Source organism: Ornithorhynchus anatinus, chromosome 2 (assembly GCF_004115215.2).
Source record: "Ornithorhynchus anatinus isolate Pmale09 chromosome 2, mOrnAna1.pri.v4, whole genome shotgun sequence".
In the NCBI taxonomy this organism is placed as follows: domain Eukaryota; kingdom Metazoa; phylum Chordata; class Mammalia; order Monotremata; family Ornithorhynchidae; genus Ornithorhynchus; species Ornithorhynchus anatinus.
Genome location: NC_041729.1, coordinates 143975841 through 143993204, shown reverse-complemented (window position 1 = coordinate 143993204; position 17364 = coordinate 143975841). Strand labels below are relative to the sequence as shown.

The 17364-nt window shown below is 44.5% G+C and overlaps 1 protein-coding gene and 1 non-coding gene across 2 annotated transcripts in view; one reads left to right on the top strand and one right to left on the bottom strand.

Annotated features, from left to right (window-relative positions):
* The window catches only part of TMTC1 (transmembrane O-mannosyltransferase targeting cadherins 1), a 361323-nt gene that overhangs the window by 111396 nt on the left and 232563 nt on the right, over window positions 1–17364 (top strand). The window lies entirely within an intron of this gene.
* On the bottom strand, window positions 11416–11552 carry LOC114809433. The gene has a single exon (XR_003757218.1). It is a non-coding gene; the product is annotated as a small nucleolar RNA SNORA7 (small nucleolar RNA).

The window sequence follows — 17364 nt, the reverse complement described above, 5'->3', positions numbered from 1 at the left end:
TTTGTATCCACCCGAGCGCTTAATACGGTGCCTGGCACATAGTAAGTGCTTAACAAATACCAGAGATATCCTTATTATTATTATTATAAAAAGGGTTGCAGAGAAGTGGTATGGCTTACTTGGCAGTCAGAAGAACTGGGTTCTAACGTGAGCTCCTCTGCTTGTGTGCGGTGTGATCTTGGGCCAGTCACTTAACTTCTCTGTGCCTCAGTTTCCTCATCTGTAAAGCGGATATTCAATAACCATTCTCCTTCCTACTTAGACTGTGAGCCTTATGTGGGACAGAGACTGGGTCTGACATAGTGACATTAAGTCAGCGCGTATTTTATGCTTAATAATGTTGGTATTTGGTAAGCGTTTACTATGTGCCGAGCACTGTTCTAAGCGCTGGGGTAGACATAGGGGAATCAGGTTGTTCCACGTGGGGCTCACGGTCTTAATCCCCATTTTACAGATGAGGGAACTGAGGCACAGAGAAGTGAAGTGACTTGCCCACAGTCACACAGCCGACAAGTGGCAGAGCTGGGATTCGAACTCATGAGCCCTGACTCCAAAGCCCGTGCTTTTGCTTAACACTGTTCCAAGCGCTGGGGTAGATACGAGTTCATCAGGACAGACGTGGACCCTGTCCCACATGGGGTTCCCAGTCTAAATAGGAGGGAAATCAGATATTGAATCCTCAATTTATAGATGAGGAAACTGAAGATGAGGAAACTTAACTGAAGTAACTCTACTTGGATTGCTAAGGAAAAACTACCCATGGCTTGTTTTTCTCTCAGGAAGAGGCAGGAAAGACTTGAGATTGAAGGACGAGCCCTTTTCAAAATCTCATAATGTGAGGATTCCTTTCCTAAAGAGGATAAGCACTGTGGTTTTGGCTGAGAAGCAATTATTCAGCTCGGTGTATGGGTATTTGTTAATAAACTGAGAACCCTGCTGAGTCATCCACTAATTGGACCTGAAGAAAGGAGATATAATCCTCCCTTCTCTTCACAGATTCCTTTATGTTTCCTTCACTCTCCCTTTACTACCTTTCTTCTGGACAAGCAGCATGGCACTGTGGATAGAGCCCGGGCCTGGGAGTCAGAAGGTCATGGGTTCTAATCCTGGCTCTGCCACCTGTCGGCTGTGTGACCTTGGACAAGTCACTTGACTTCTCTGGGCCTCAGTTACCTCATCTGTAAAATGGGGATTGAGACTGCGAGCCCCACGAGGGACAGGGACCGTGTCCAACCTGATTTGCTTGTATCCACCCCGGCTCTAGGTACGGTGCCTGGAACAGAGTAAGGGCTTAACAAATACCGTAATTATTATTATTATTATTATCTAATGCCGTCTCCGCCGCTTGTCTGCTGTGTGACCTCGGGCAAGTCACATCACTTCTCTGGGCCTCAGTTACGTCACCTGAACAATGGGGATTAAGACTGTGCGCCCCATGTGGGATTGTGGCACCCATCACAATTTTTATGATTATTATTTTCTGTCTACTCCAGGGAGCTCTCCTTTCCAGCTTACAGGTCCGTGTTTGCTCTCCTTAGTTTTTAATAATTATAGTACTCATTAAGAGTTTACCATGTGCCAGGCACTGTGGCTCACTGGAAAGAGCACGGGCTTTGGAGTCAGAGGTCATGGGTTCGAACCCCGGCTCTACCACTTGTCAGCTGTGTGACTTTGGGCAAGTCACTTAACTTCTCGGTGCCTCAGTTACCTCATCTGTTAAATGGGGATTAAGACTGTGAGCCCCACGTGGGACAACTTGATTCCCCTGTGTCTACCCCAGCGCTTAGAACAGTGCTCGGCACATAGTAAGCGCTTAACAAATACCAACATTATTATTATTATCACTGTATTAAACACTGGGGTGGTTACAAGCAAATCAAGTTGGACACAGTCGTTGTCCCACATGGGGCTCACAGTCTCAATCCCCATTTTACAGATGAGGTCACTGAGTCCCAGAGAAGTGAAGCGACTTGCCCAAAGTCACACAGCTGACAAGTGTCGGAGCCAGCATTAGAACCAAGGTCCTTTTGACTCCGAGGGCCATGTTCTATGCACTACGCCATGCATTTTGCTTGCACATACTTACACACTGATGCTTTTGCATATATACATGCAGACTCATGCACAGCTTTGTAGCCTGAAGTCTTGCACACATTTTCTCCCCTCATGAATTTTCTTTGAATTAACCGCATTTAGCGAGCACTTACTGCGTGCAGAGCACTGGACGAACGATTTGGGAGAGTACAATGGAGTTAGGTGACATGATCCTAGCTCTCAAGGAGCTGACAGTATCGAGGAGCGATTCCACCTTTGCATCTACATCTCCTTTCCTCTTTCTCACAGTCTTAATCCCCATTTTACAGATGAGGTAACTGAAGCACAGAGAAGTTAAGAGACTTGCCCAAGGTCACACAACAGACAAGTGGCTGAGTCTGGTTAGAACCCACGCCCTCTGACTCCCAGGCCCATGTTCTTTCCAATGAGTGCAGAGCACTGTACTAAGCACTTGGGAGATGCAACAGTCAGCGTAGACAACCTGTTGCCGACTTGTACATTCCAAGCGCTTAGTACAGTGCTCTGCACATAGTAAATGCTCAATAAATACTATTGAATGAATGAATGAATGAATTCCCTGCTCACAATGAGTTTCTGCATCACCCTGTTTTGCTCCCTTTATTTAACGCCCCCTTCCAGCCCCACAGCCCTTGTGTCCGTATCTGTCATTTATTTATATTTATTTTTATTTAATGTTATATGTTTATATTTACATTTTAAATTTATTTATAATGTCTGCCTCCCTGCTTCTAGACTGTAAACTCTTTGTGGGCTGGGAATGTGTCTATTTATTGTTCTATTGTACTCTCCCAACCGCTTAATGCAGTGCTCTGATCCTTCTTACGGAATCCACCATTCAAAGGCAAATGCCATCAGTTCCACCATAATGTGAGTTTTCATTACTCAGGAGAGGACACTGTTAGAGAATTAAACAATGCTTTGCTTATGTTACTTGACTGCTTTGTAACTTTCTTGAGGGCAAGGATCCTGGTACCCGCTCTGTTGTAGTATGATGATAATAATAATAAAGATAAGAATAATAATAGTTTTCTAACAACAATAATAATTAGAGAGAAGCAGCATTGCCTAGTGGAAAGAGCATGGCTCTGTGAGTCAGAAGGACCTTGGTTCTGATCCTGGCTCCCGTCACTTGTCTGCTCTGTGACCTTGGGCAAGTCACTTCACTTCTCTGGGCCTCAGTTACCTTGTCTGGAAAATGGGGATTAAAGCTGTTAGCCCCAGATGGGACAGGGACTGTGTCCAACCTAATTAGTTTGTATCTACACCAGTATTTAGAACAGTGCGTGGCAGAGAGAAAGTGCTTGGCAAGTACCATTTAGGAAAAAAAATATCTGTTTTCCCTCCTACTTAGACTGTGAGCTCCAGGAGGGACAGGGACTGTGTCCAACTTGTTTACCTTGTATCTACCCCAGAGCTTAGTACAGTGCTTGGCACACGGTAATTGCTTAACAAATACCATAATTACTGTTACTGTTATTGTTGTTATTATATTGTGCTCTCCCAAGCACTTCGAAAAGTGCTCTGCACACATCGAGGACTCAATAAATACCAGTGTTTGATTCATAAACCGTGATACAGAGTTAGGAGAAACGGGTTGTGTGAATGGGCACCGTCTTGCTCAAATGCCGTCGAGTTGTTTCCGATCCATAGCGACTCTATGGATGTATTTTCTCCAGAACGTTCTGTCTTCTGCCATATCTGTAGTCATTCTGGTATGTATAGCCGTGGAGTTTTCTCAATCAGAAAATACGGAAATGGTTTCTTCCACGCAGTAAAAAAAACCCAAGTCTCTGCCGTTGCCTTTGATCAACATTCTGATCACTTGGTCATCCACCTTTGACTCTTTCCCACCCTGCCGCTGCCCAGCACAGGTGAATCGACTCTGTCCGACGCTTCGACTTAGACCTTTCTATTATGGCTAACCCTGGGGAGAGATTATCTCTCAGTGGCAAAGCTCTGAACTTCATTGACAGACGCAAACTCTCCTGCCATGACATGTCGTTGATTGCTAGGAGAGGTGAATGTTCAGAGGATCTGTCAAAACTTAGGTACCATCATGCACATTCTGAAATATTGCAAGGTTATTTCAGGACAGAAACCTACGTGATAGGGAATCTGACCAAATGTATGTTTTCTTTCCCGGTGGGTGCGTGTGTGGTTACCAAGCGACTTCTCAGTTCCAGGTATTTCTGGTTTTCCCTCGTGATTTCTGGTGTGTGGGTCTCTCTGGGTTTCGGTTCCTTTTTTATCCAGGGGTGCTGTGGGGTAGGAACTGTAGCCCCTTTTTCCTATATTGTTCCTTTAATCCTTCCCTTAAATCTTAGCATAATTGATTCTCAAGACCACTGACTTGGCAAATGTTTAATTGAACGAGATGTGAATTCCCAGTCGTGAATGTATGAGTGAGTGTTGCAGTGGGCAGGGCTGCTGTGTTTGTGCCTGTATTTTTAATCTGTTCAGAAATAGAGATGCTTCACAATCTGCTGTTAGACAATTTTATGAAAAACACAATCCCAAATTAATCTCAAGGGCCCATCGTCTCCCTGTCCCAAATGGGGCTCACATTCTCAATCCCCATTTTACAGATGAGAGAACTGAGGCCGAGAGAACTGAAGTGACTCACCCAAAGTCACCCAGCAGACGAGAGGCAGAGCCAGGATTAGGACCCAGAGAAGCAGCCTGGCGCAGTGGATAGAGCCCGGGCCTGGGAGTCAGAAGGTCAGGGGTTCTAATCCCGGCTCTGCCACTTGTCCGCTGTGTGACCTTGGGCAAGTCATATCACTTCTCTGGGCCTTAGTTCCCTCCCTGTCCAAATGGGGATTGAGACTGTGAGCCCCATGTGGGACAGGGACCGTGTCCAACCCCATTTGCTTTGAATCCAACCCCAGCGCTTAGTACAGTGCCTGGCACATATCAAGTGCTTAAGAAATACCACCATGATTATTATGATTATGAACCTAGGTCTTTCTGACTCCCAGGCCCGTTCTCTACCCACTAGTCCGTGCTGCTTCTCGACTAAGCAATTAGGAGAGGAGTACAGCGTGCCAGAGTTGGTAGACACGTTCCAGGTCCACAAGGAGCTAACTCGTTAGCCCGATAACAACAAGATCAGTCCTCCTTGGGCTGCAGTTTGGCTCGGTTGGGCAAGTGATGACAGGTTTTTTTTTCCACGATATGATTACCTTCCAATTAGCATAAAATCCATCCATTGATGACTATTTATGAGTCGAAAGCACGGTACTAAGTGCTTGGCAGAGTACAGTCCAAAAGAGTTGGTAAGCGTGATCCCTGCCCTCCCCTGATGGACGACTGTTCCTCCAGTCTTGCTTGGACTAGGGGAACTCCTCGATATTATTCCGATCAGCAGGAGACTGATTTAAGTGCTTGAAATTTCATTACATTTGTCTTAATTAAATTGAAATCATTTAAATGATTTCAATTATAATAATTTAAATTAGACATTATTATTTTTGTTATGCATTACTTATTTCTTCCTATTAATGTCCATCTCCCCCTTTAGGCCGTAAGCTCTTTTTGGACAGGGGAAGTGTCTGTTAATTCTCTAGTATTGTACTCTCCCAAGTGCTTAGTATAGCGTTCTGCAGGTAATAATAATCATAATAATGGTACTTGTTAAGCTCTTACTGTGTGAGCTTGTACTGTGAGCTTGTTGTGGGCAGGGATTGTTACTGTTTATTGTTGTATTGTACTTTCCCAAGCACTCAATACAGTGCTGTACACTAGGTAAGCACTTAATACATACGATTGAGTGAATGAGTGAGCGAATGAATGAAGCACTGTTCTATGTTCTGGGATAGATACAATCTAATCAGGTTGGACACAATCCCTGTCCCACATGGGACTCACACTCTTAATCCCCATTTACAGATGAGGGAACCGAGGCCCAGAGAAGTGAAGTGACTTCCTCAAGGTCACCCAGCAGACATGTGGTGGAGCCAGGATTAGAACAAGTGACCTCTGACTCCCAGGCCCGTGCTATACACTAGGCCACACTGCTAAATATGATTGATTGATTGGGAATTTAGAGCCGGGCAACTGGAAAAGCCCAAAATACAGTTTGTAAGTCAGGTGGAAGCCTTGATCTCAGAGTTCTTGAGGTAATAACAATAATAGTAATTTTGATATACGTTAAGTGCTTACTATATACTAAGCACTGAGATAGAAACAGTCCCTGAAGGACTCACAATGCTCACAAGACCCGAACAATGTGTCCGTCTGTTGTTGTATTGTACTCTCCCAAGCGCTTAATACAGTGCTCTGCACACAGTAAGCGCCCAGTAAATGCGGTTGAATGAAGGTAGAGCTTCCCCGCTTCTAGACTGTAAACTCATTTTGGGCAGGGAACGTGTCTGTTTATTGTTTTATTGTACTCTCCCAACCGCTTAATATAGCGTTCTGCTCCTTCTAGACTGTAAGCTCATCGTAGGCAGGGAATATTTCTACCAATTCTGTTATTTTGTACTCTCCCGAGTTCATAGTACAGTGCTCTGCAAACCACAAGTGCTCAATAAATACATTGATTGATTCAGTCAGAGCTGAGTATCCTTCAAGGAAACACAGTTGCTAGGATACACTTGGGGTTATAAAACCATTTTCATTATACCTGGCTGGTGGCATCGTGCTCTATTTTTAGTTTATGGCTCGCTGCTTTTGCCATTCATGCATTGATATTTATGTAGAAGTTTACTCAGGTATCTTTCTAATAGGGTGATTACTCAAACCAGAAAAGATAGATGGACTTAATAGCGTGGTGTTTTTCCCAACTAGATCCCAACTTCCAAGTGGCAAGATCAGAAATGCCAACACAGGCCTTGTGTTCAGGTGACTCTTTTTTTGTTAACAACATCTGTTGACCGCTTACTTAAGCCAGGCACTGTACTGAGCGCTGGGGTGGATTCAGCATAATCAGGTTGGACACAGTCCAAGTCCTGCAAAGGGATCACAGTCTTAATCCCCATTTTACAGATGAGGTAACTGAGGCACGGAGAAGTGAAATAACTTGTCCAAGGTCACACAGCAGACTGGTGGCGGAGCCAGGATGAGAAACCAAGTCCTCTGACCTTCTATTAGGCCACTCTGTGCCCCTGAGATAGCCACTTTGCCTGGCTGCCTGATTTATGGAAACTCTATCTTAGTTTCTACCTTAGAAAACCTTTTATGTCATTGTTATATCTGAGTTAATAATGATAATAGTTATGGTATATGTTAAGTGCTTACTATGTGCCAAGCACTGTTCTAAGTGCTGGGATAGATACAAGGTAATCAAGTTGTCCCACGTGGGGCTCACGGTCTTAATCCCCATTTTACAGGTGAGGTAACTGAGACACAGAGAAGTTAAGCAGCTGGCCCGAGGTCACACAGCAGCAAGTGGCGGAGCTGGAATTAGAACCCACGTCCTCTGACTCCCAAGCCTGTGCTCTTTCCACTGAGCCATGCTGCTTCTCCTCTGTGCTTCTACTCTGTAGCAGAGTAGAGAGAAACTTCAATTACCGGCTGACAGTTTGCTCTTGATAAATTCCTCACTTTCTGATCATTAATCAGTTGTATAAAGTGTTAACTGTGTGCAGAGCACTGAACTAAGCACTTAGGAGAGTACAGTATAACAGAATTGGTAGGTACATTCCCCGTCTACAGCTAGTTTACAGTCTAGAGGATCCATGAATTGAGACGCTGCATTGCCTAATGGAAGGAGTCTGGGCCTGTGTGTTAGAGGGCCTGAGTTCTAATCCTGGCTCTGCCACTTGGCTGCTGTGTGACCTTGAGCAAGTCATTTTGCTTCTCTGTGCCTCAGTTCCCTCTTCTGTAAATTGGGGATTAAGACTGGGAGTCTCATGTGGGACAGGGACTGTGTCCGAACCAATCATCTCATATCTACCCTGTGCCCCTTGTCAGCTGTGTGACTGTGGGCAAGTCACTTCACTTCTCTGTGCCTCAGTTCCCTCATCTGTAAAATGGGGGTGAAGACTGTGAGCCTCACGTGGGACAACCTCATTCCCCTGTATCTACCCCAGCACTTAGAACGGTGCTCTGCACGTAGTAAGCGCTTAACAAATACCAACATTATTAGTATTATTATTATTTGTGCAGTGTCCAGAATGAGGTAATTACTTAAAAATACCACAGTAATTATTATTATTCTAATTACGAATTTCCTTGAACTTGGTCCTTAGGAAAAACGGAAAATCTGTGGATATATTAATCTGTTTGCTTTTGCTGTAAGGCACTTCCATCCTAGCCTTTCTTTTGCAATTTATATTGTTACATTGTTCTCTCCCAAGTGCATAGCACAGTGCTCTGCACAGTGTAAGCCCTCAAAAAATATGATTGGCTGACTGAATGAGTCCAGACATCTTCAAAGTTCAAACTGCTGGTAGAGTGTTAAAGGGAAAGTGCCCCTGTCCATTTCAAACTCGAAGTCATTTAAATGGAATTTGGCCACTTTGCCATCGCTCGAGAACGAAGCACTTATCCTTCTAGATTGTGGGCCCATTAATGGGTAGGGATTATCTCTACTTTTTGCTGAATTGTACTTTCCAAGTGCTTAGTACAGTGCTCTGCACACAGTAAGTGCTCAATAAATACGATTCAGTGGACTTAGGCATCTATTGGAGCGATTTCACTGAGTCTTAACAAGTGTCGGTAGGGCCTCTGGGCTGGAGAGTTCATTACCCTATTTATTTTGTTAGTGAGATGTACATCACCTTGATTCTATTTGTTTGCTATTGTTTTATGAGATGTTCATCCCCTCGATTTTATTTATTGCCATTGTTCTTGTCCGTCTGTCTCCCCCGATTAGACTGTAAGCCCGTCAAAGGGCAGGGACTGTCTCTATCTGTTACCGATTTGTATATTCCAAGCGCTTAGTTCAGTGCTCTGCACATAGTAAGCGCTCAATAAATACTATTGAATGAATGAATGAATGAGTTCAGTTGTGTTCACACAACCCAACCAAGCAGGAATCATGATGGAAAAATCTCCTTCCTACCATCAATCAGCCCCAGGGGGATTGCTTACTTATGAATAGAACTCCAGTGAGAGAGCTTTTAAGGAGTTTGAAGGAAAGAGACAGATCCCCCTTGCCCCTAGCTTCCTTGCCCAGGAAGACATTGCTTAAAACATTATTTCTAAGCATGAAAATATGGTAAACAGCAGCTGTGTTACAGCTTCTCCTAGGTTGAACACCTAGTCTCTGGACAGTGAACATTTACTCTAGTATATTGCAGGTTTAGTAGGTTCACAGTGACTGCCATTGTATTTGTTTTATTTTCTCATTTTAAGCACCTAAAATGTTATCTAGCTTTTGGCTTTGGGGTTGCTTTTGTCCTAGATGAAATTGTGTTTCATTTTAATTTGGTCACTTCGTCCTCTGCTAATTGCCTGCAAGGATTAAAAATCAGCAGTGCTCTGTTTTGTGGTCTTCATTTGCACCCCTCTCTAATTAATTTGGGATTTTCCTGATTCTTTCATAGTGAATGCTTTTCACAATCCCATTCTCTGAAAATGCCCTTCAACCTCCAGAGTTGGCTGGATGGGCAAAGGTTTGTGTAGAATCTTTGTTCTCTCAAGTATGTTACCAGAATAACAACTCCATTTAATCTTGGCTTCCCAGACATAAATTATTGCCCATCTCACCTGTTTGGTGTTCAGTGATGGGCTTTCATTTTTAAAGTTCATCATCTTGCATGAAATAGGGGATATTATTCACCAGAGATTGATAATAAAAATGATCAATGCTCTCATTTGCTAGGAATGGTATACCTGGGAAAGGCAAAGAGATAGGCAGTCATCAGTATTTATTGAGCTTACAGTGTTTGCAAGAACACTGGTAAAGAAACGTGGGTGGTTACAATGGAAAAACAAGATATTGACCAAATCTACATGGGCTCCAGTCGATGCTGATTTTCTCGACAGGTAGTGAAGCCAGATGTTTCCTCACCTTGAAAACATTTTCGACTTGGTTCTCAACTGGGTTTTAAGTCGTGGGCGGTAGGAGATTAACAGGGTAAGGAAGGAGGGGGAGAGCTGATTTAGTACCTTAAAGTCTATGGGGAGAGATTTCTATTTGATCCAGGGATGGATGGGCAACCATTGGAGGTTTTGAGAAGCAGCATGGCTCAGTGGAAAAAGCCCGGGCTTGGGAGTCAGAAGTCATGGGTTTGAATCCCGGCTCTGCCACTTGTCAGCTGTGTGACTGTGGGCAAGTCATTTAACTTCTCTGTGCCTCAGTTACCTCATCTGTAAAATGGGGATTAAGACTGTGAGCCTCATGTGGGACAACCTGATTACCCTGTATCTCCCCCAGCGCTTAGAACAGTGCTCTGCACATAGTAAGCGTTTAACAAATACCAATATTATTATTATTATAACCTGTGGCACAGATTAATTAGTATCTGTATTTTATATGGTATTTGTTAATCATATTTATTGAGAGTTTGCGATGGGCAGAGCACTTTACCAAGTTCCTGGGAGAGTACAACATAACAGTATAATAATAATTATGATACCAGGGACGGTTCTAAGCACTAGGGTAGATTGGATTGGACACAGTCCCTGTCCCACATGAGGCTTACGGTCACAATCCCCATTTTTCAGATGAGGGGAATAGGCAGGGGCAAGGTGATCGACTGCTCTTAAGGCAACGGTGAGGAGTTTTTGTTTGATATGGAGGTGGATGGACAACCACTGGACGTTCTTGAGGAATGGGGAAATGTGTCCTGAACATTTTTGTCGAAAACTGATCCAGGCAGTAGAGTGAAGTAGGGACTGGATGGGGGCGAGACAGGAGGCAGGTTAGCGCTTGTTAAATACAAACGATTGATTGATATGTAATGAAATGCTGAGGGATTAGGGATGGGGTGAGTATCAGAGTGCTTAAGGGTTACAGACCCAAGCGCATAGGTGATGCAGAGGTGAGGGGGAATAGAGTGAGCAAATGAGAGCTTAGTCAAGGAAGGCCTCGTGGAGGAGATGTGATTTTAGTATCGTGCCTTGAGCGTGGTGGTCGGTTGGACATGAAGCGGGTGGGAGTTCCAGGCCAGAGGGCAAGGAGTCAGCAGTGAGACGGGTGAGATCAAAATACAGTGAGTAGGTTGGAATCGTCTTATGCTGTCGAATTGTCTCCGACCCATAGCGATACCACAGACGCGTCTCTCCCAGAAGGCCCCGCCTCCATCTGCAGTCATTCCGGTAGTGGATCTGGAAAGTTTTCTGGGTAAAAATCCTGAATTGGTAGCCCATTGTCTCCTTCCATGCAGTCAACTTGAGTCTCCGCCCTCTACTCTCTCCCGTGCTGCTGCTGCCCAGCATGGGGGACTTTTGACTTGTAGCAGACGGCCTGCCACTCGCTAGCCACTGGCCAAGCTAGGAATGGAATGGGTATATGTCTGCTTGACTTTCCCTCCCATAGTCGAGACTGGTAGAGGACTGGAAACTCTCCAGGTGCCACCCTGATGGTATTGATGCCTAACTACTTGTTTTGTTTTGTTGTCTCTCTCCCCCTTTTAGACTGTGAGCCCGTTGTTGGGCAGGGATTGTCTCTATCTGCTGCCAAATTGTACATTCCAAGCGGGGATTAAGAGTGTGAGCCCCTTGGGGGATGGGGACTGTGCCCAAGTAACTTGTATCTAACCCAGCGTTTAGAACAGTGCTCTGCAGACAGTAAGCGCTCAATAAAATACGATTGAATGAATGAATTAGAGAAGCAAAATGAGTGGGTAGGGTTGCAGTAGGAGGGGGAGAGCTGATTTAGTACCTTAAAGCCTTCGGAGAGGGATTTCTATTTGATGCAGGGATAGATGGGCAACCATTGGAGGTTTTTGAGGAGACTAAGCTATTCAGGGCTGGAATCATGTTTTATTACTATTTTACTAATACCAATAGTACTAATATTGTTTTATTTTACTATTCTGAGCATTTAGTACAGTGCTCCAGACATAGTAAACTCTCAGTAATACCATTGATTGGTTGATGGATTGATAGGGAATCATGGATTGAATGGTTCTTTAGAAAAATTATGATTATTATGCCTAGCGCTTACTATGTGCCAAGCACTGTTCTAAGCGTTAAGGTTAGATACAAGTTACTTGTGTTGGGCACAGTCCCTGTCCCCCACGGGGTTTACACTATTAATCCCCATTTTCCAGACGAGGTAACTGAGGCACAGAGAAATGAAGTGACTTGCTCAAGGTCACCCAGCAGACACGTAGCAGAACTGGGATTACAACCCAGGTCCTTCTGACCCCCAGACCCGAGCTTTATCTACTAAGCTACGCTGGAAGCAGGGTAAAGTGAGATCAGAGAGGGATCACATGGTTAGCGAGGAGTTCAGCGAGGAGGCGGATGTGATAGGCAAGGGGGGTTCGGATAAGTGCTTGGATTAGTGGATTTTAGGTGGATTTTAGAGATGTCATGAAGACACAACTGACAGGATGCGGTAATGGCTCACATGTGCCAACTGAATGTGAGAGGTGAGTCGAGGGTAATGCCAACATGTTGGGTGTTTGAGACAGAGGATGACGATAGGGATGGAGAGAGCCGAGTTTAAGTTAAAATATTTTTTAAAAAAATTCAACCCAACTTTGATGCCTGCACTGAAAAATGACGATTAAAACGTTTGAATGTATCGCATGAGCAAATATTCTAATCCCGGCTCTGCCGCTTGTCTGCTGCGTGACCTTGGGCAAATCACTTAACTTTCCTGGGCCTCGGTTCCCTCATCTGTAAAATGGGGATCAAGACCGTGAGCCCCATGTGGGTCAGGGATCGTGTCCATCCCGATTTGCTTGTGTCCAACCCCAGCACTTAGTACAGTGCCTGACACATAGTAAGCGTTTAACAGATTCCATAATTATCATTGTTATTAGTTTTCTCATTTCTGAAGCGTTCAGACCTCTGAACTCGCCAGATAATTGTGAGGAGAGTCAGGAGAATCCTGGGTCTCATTTCCTCTCCCTCTCCTACCAGCAATTTAAGATTCAAGGCAGAGTATTTTTAACTTCCGCCCATTTTCACATACCAAAATAAATGGTATATGCTAGCCAAGAATGCAGTCATGTCACCAGGCTCATTACATCCCACCTACGAGAAGCAGGATGTGGCAGGAAAATGGACAAACATAGAACACCCAAACAGCTACTCTTTAAAGAACCGAAACAGGGTAACTGGAGGAAGGAGAGACTGAAGAAACAATTTAAGGATACAAGGGAACGAAAACCTCAAGTGGTATGAAATAGCAGTGAAAAGCTGGGAGACGGAAGCCAAAGACAGAGCAGCCCTGCCTGCGGCCTTCAGAGATGGATGGAGCTAATCGTTTTCGAACCAGGTTTCAGGAAGGTTGCAGTCCTGAGGCAGAGAAATGCAAACAGCTCTAGGCACTGTGGGTAGCAAATCCTCAGGGTGGCAAGGGGCAATCTTTATTGTCTTTCCACAGTAATAATAATAATTTTGGTATTTGTTAAGTGCTTACTACGTGCCAGGTACTGTATTAAGTGCTGAGGTGGAGTCAAGCAAATCGGTTTGGACACAGTCCCCGTCCCCCATGAGGCTCACAGTCTCAATTCCCATTTTTCAGATAAGGTAACTGAGGCCCAAAGTAGTGTAGTGACTTGCCCAAGGTCACAGACCCGACAAGTGGCGGAGCGGATATAGAACCCGTGACCTTCTGACTCCCAGGCCCGTGCTCTAGCCACTATGCCGTGCTGCTTCTCTAAGGGATGCCTTGTTTTGTCCCACCTGCCGACTCTAGTAAAGTCTCACCATCATGTTTGAACCTAAGGAACAGCGCCTTGGTGCTTACTCTGTGCAGAACGCCCTTCTAAGCCCAGCTTTTTTAAGATGGGTGGAGAGGGTTAGGGATTTCGGTTGGACGAAGACTTGAGGGGCAGGGCGGGCCATGTTGGGGGGACTTTGTAGTGACGGGGCGTGGTTTTGGGGAAATGGGGAACAGGGTGGAGACAGATCGAAGCAGAGCGAGTGAAGAGAAAACAGGGAACGTGTCTACCAAATCTGTTGCTTTGTACTCTGCCAAGTCATGGCGAAGAGGGAGGCAGAAGTAACTTGCCCGAGGTCACACAGCAGACAAGTGGTGGAGCTGGGATTAGAACGCAGGTCCTTCTGACTCCCAAGCCCCAGGCTCTAGCCAGTAGGTAGTACAGTGCCTGGCACTTAGTAAGTGCTTAAATGAATGCCATTATTATTAGTCAACATGGCACGTGCTTTACAGAATGAAGAAATGCCGTTCTGGGTCAGAAATGAGGGAAGAGTGGTGTCATCTTCCTCTTGGAAATGTTCTTCTCCCAATTTCCCCACCCTCAGCCCCATTACAGGCAGCCTTCTGCTTTCCAACAGCTCTAAGTTTTACTTGGACAAGGAGCATGGCGTAGTGGATAGAGCAAGGGCCTGGGAGTCAGGAGGTCATGGGTTCTAATTCTGGCTCTGCCACTTTTCTGCTGTGTGACCTTGGGCAAGTCACTTCACTTCTCTGTGATCAGTTACCGCATCTGTAAAATGGGGATGAAGACTGTGAGCCCCATGTGGGACAACCTGATTACCTCGTATCTGTCCCAGTGCTTAGTACAATGTCTGGAACATAGTAAGTGCTTAAGAGATACCATGATTATTAATTATTATTACAGACTTCATTTTGGCTCTATCATCAATCAATTTGTTTCAACTCTTCTTGAATGGTTGTTTTTCAAGAATGAAAGGAAACATCAAAGTAATTTTCAGTCAGATCCTCGGTTTTCATGTTCACTTCCTTGCAGAGGTCAGGGAAATCTGAGATTTTCTTTTTTATGGGTGATGTAAGATGGACTGAGTTGGTGATGAAAAAAGAGTCAGCAGCCAACTCAGAAAAAATAACTGAATTCGTTTTTCCCCCTCCATAGTTACTAGACGTTACATTTGTACGTACATTCAGAATGGATTTTTCTGAAGAAATACAGTCCCGATCTTTTTTTTTTAGTTATGGATTTTCTTTTGTAAATGACTTCTTCCAACAAGACTTGTCCAGCTGATTTCCCAGTGCCCTGAGTCATACCACCTTTTCGGCCAACTCAAACATTTGTGATCTGATACCTTCTTCAGCACTTAGGTATATAAAATGAATTTTAAAAAAAGGGAGTTCACTATACTAAATGGGTGCTCAGTAAATACTCCTCCTCCTCCTCCTCCTCCTCTTCTATCTAATACTACTATTACTATGGCTACTATTTGTCTTGGCTTATGCTATCGAGTAATCTCCGACCCATAGCGACGCCACGGACCCATCTCTCCCAGCACGCCCCGCTCTCCATCTGCAGTCGTTCTGGTAGCGGATCCAGATAATTTTCTTGGTCAGAATCTGGAAGTGGTTGACCTTTGCCCTTTTCCGCGCAGTCAACCTGAGTCTCTTCCCTCGACCTTCTCCCGTGCCGCTGCTGTCCAACACGGGGGAATGGGGTAGAGACAAGCTAATCAGGTTGGACACAGTGCATGGGCCATATGGGGCTCAGAATCTTAATCCCCATTTTACGGATGGGAGGGACAGAGAAGCAGCGTGGCTCAGTGGAAAGAGCACGGGCTTGGGAGTCAAGGGTTCTAATCCTGGCTCCGCCATTCGGTAGCTGTCTGACTTTGGGCAAGTCACTTCACTTCTCTGGGCCTCAGTTACCTCATCTGGAAAAGGGGGATTAAGTCTGTAAGCCCCACATGTGACAACCTGAATACTTTGTATCACCCCCAGTGCTTAGAAAAATGCTTGGCACATAGTAAGGACTTAACAAATACCATTATTATTATTATTATTAGATAAGTGAAGTGACCTACCTAAGATCACCTAGCAGACAAGCAACAGAGCTGAGATTAGAATCCAGGTGCGTCTGACTCCCAGGCCTCTGCTCTATCCACTAGGCCATGCCTCTCCATGTGTCAACCACTGTACTAAGCATTGGGATAACTAGATGAGACACAGTCCTTGTCCCACAAGGAACTCAAAGTCAAAGTAGGAGGGAGATGGGTATTTTAACCCATAGAGCAGGCCAATGGCAAAGCTAGAATTAGAACCCAGGTCCTCTGACTCCAAGGGCCATGCTTTTTCCATTAGGCCAAACTGCTTATGAATTCTAACCCTGACTCTGCCACTTTTTTGCTGGGTGACCTTGGGCAAGCCACTTTATTTTTCTATGCCTCAGCTACCTCATCTGTAAAATGGGGATTAAGAGTGTCAGCCCCATGTGGGGCAGGGACTGTGTCCAACCTGATTAAGTTGTTTCTGCCCCAGCAGTTAAAACAGTGCCTGGCATACAGTAAGCCCTTAACAAGTACCATAATAAAAATAATTACTATTATTATAATTTTTATTATTTCCCCAAAAGCGAATGATTTGAAATTATGTTTTCAATGGGTATCACAGTTATTTAAAGGGAGTGAGCAATTGTTGAGAAGTAGCGTGGTGTAGGGGACAGAGCATGGGCCTAGGAGTCAGGTTATGGGTTCTAATCCCGACTCTGCCACTTGTCTGCCGTGTGATTGGGCAAATCACTTCACTTCTCTGGGCCTCAGTTGCCTCATCTGTAAAATGGGAATTGAGACTGGGAGCCCATGTGGGACAGGGACTGTGTGCAACTCGATTATGGGCCTAGGAGTCAGGTTATGGGTTCTAATCCCGACTCTGCCACTTGTCTGCCGTGTGATTGGGCAAATCACTTCACTTCTCTGGGCCTCAGTTGCCTCATCTGTAAAATGGGAATTGAGACTGGGAGCCCATGTGGGACAGGGACTGTGTGCAACTCGATTTGCTTGTATCCACTCCAGGGCTTAATACAGTGCCTGACATATAGTAAGTGCTTGATAAATACTATTATTGTTAGTATTAAGCAGGAATGATTCCCAACCAAACCAGGAATTTGCTACTCTTTGCTCATATAGATCCAATCACTACTTTGGATCAAAATGTCAGACTGAAAAACTTTAACAGTCTTGAAATAGTTTCAGAAAGGAGATAAAAAGAATGTCCTGGTGAGTTTAGTTTTCACAGCATTTAAGTATTCATAAAGGCACTTGAAGATAGATTAAATATTATATAAATATATAGATATAAATATTTTAAATATAGATGAAATATTACATGTTTAATATGGATTTACTGAGGGAAAATGGACAGGGTTTCTGCTGACCCTCAGATGGTAGCTGTGTCTTTTGGGGAAGAGAAAGCAGCTCTGCCTGCTTTAGCTCAATTTTCAGACCGATTCTTGTGAAGTCTTACCTTTTCTTTTAATAGCAGGCTTTTGC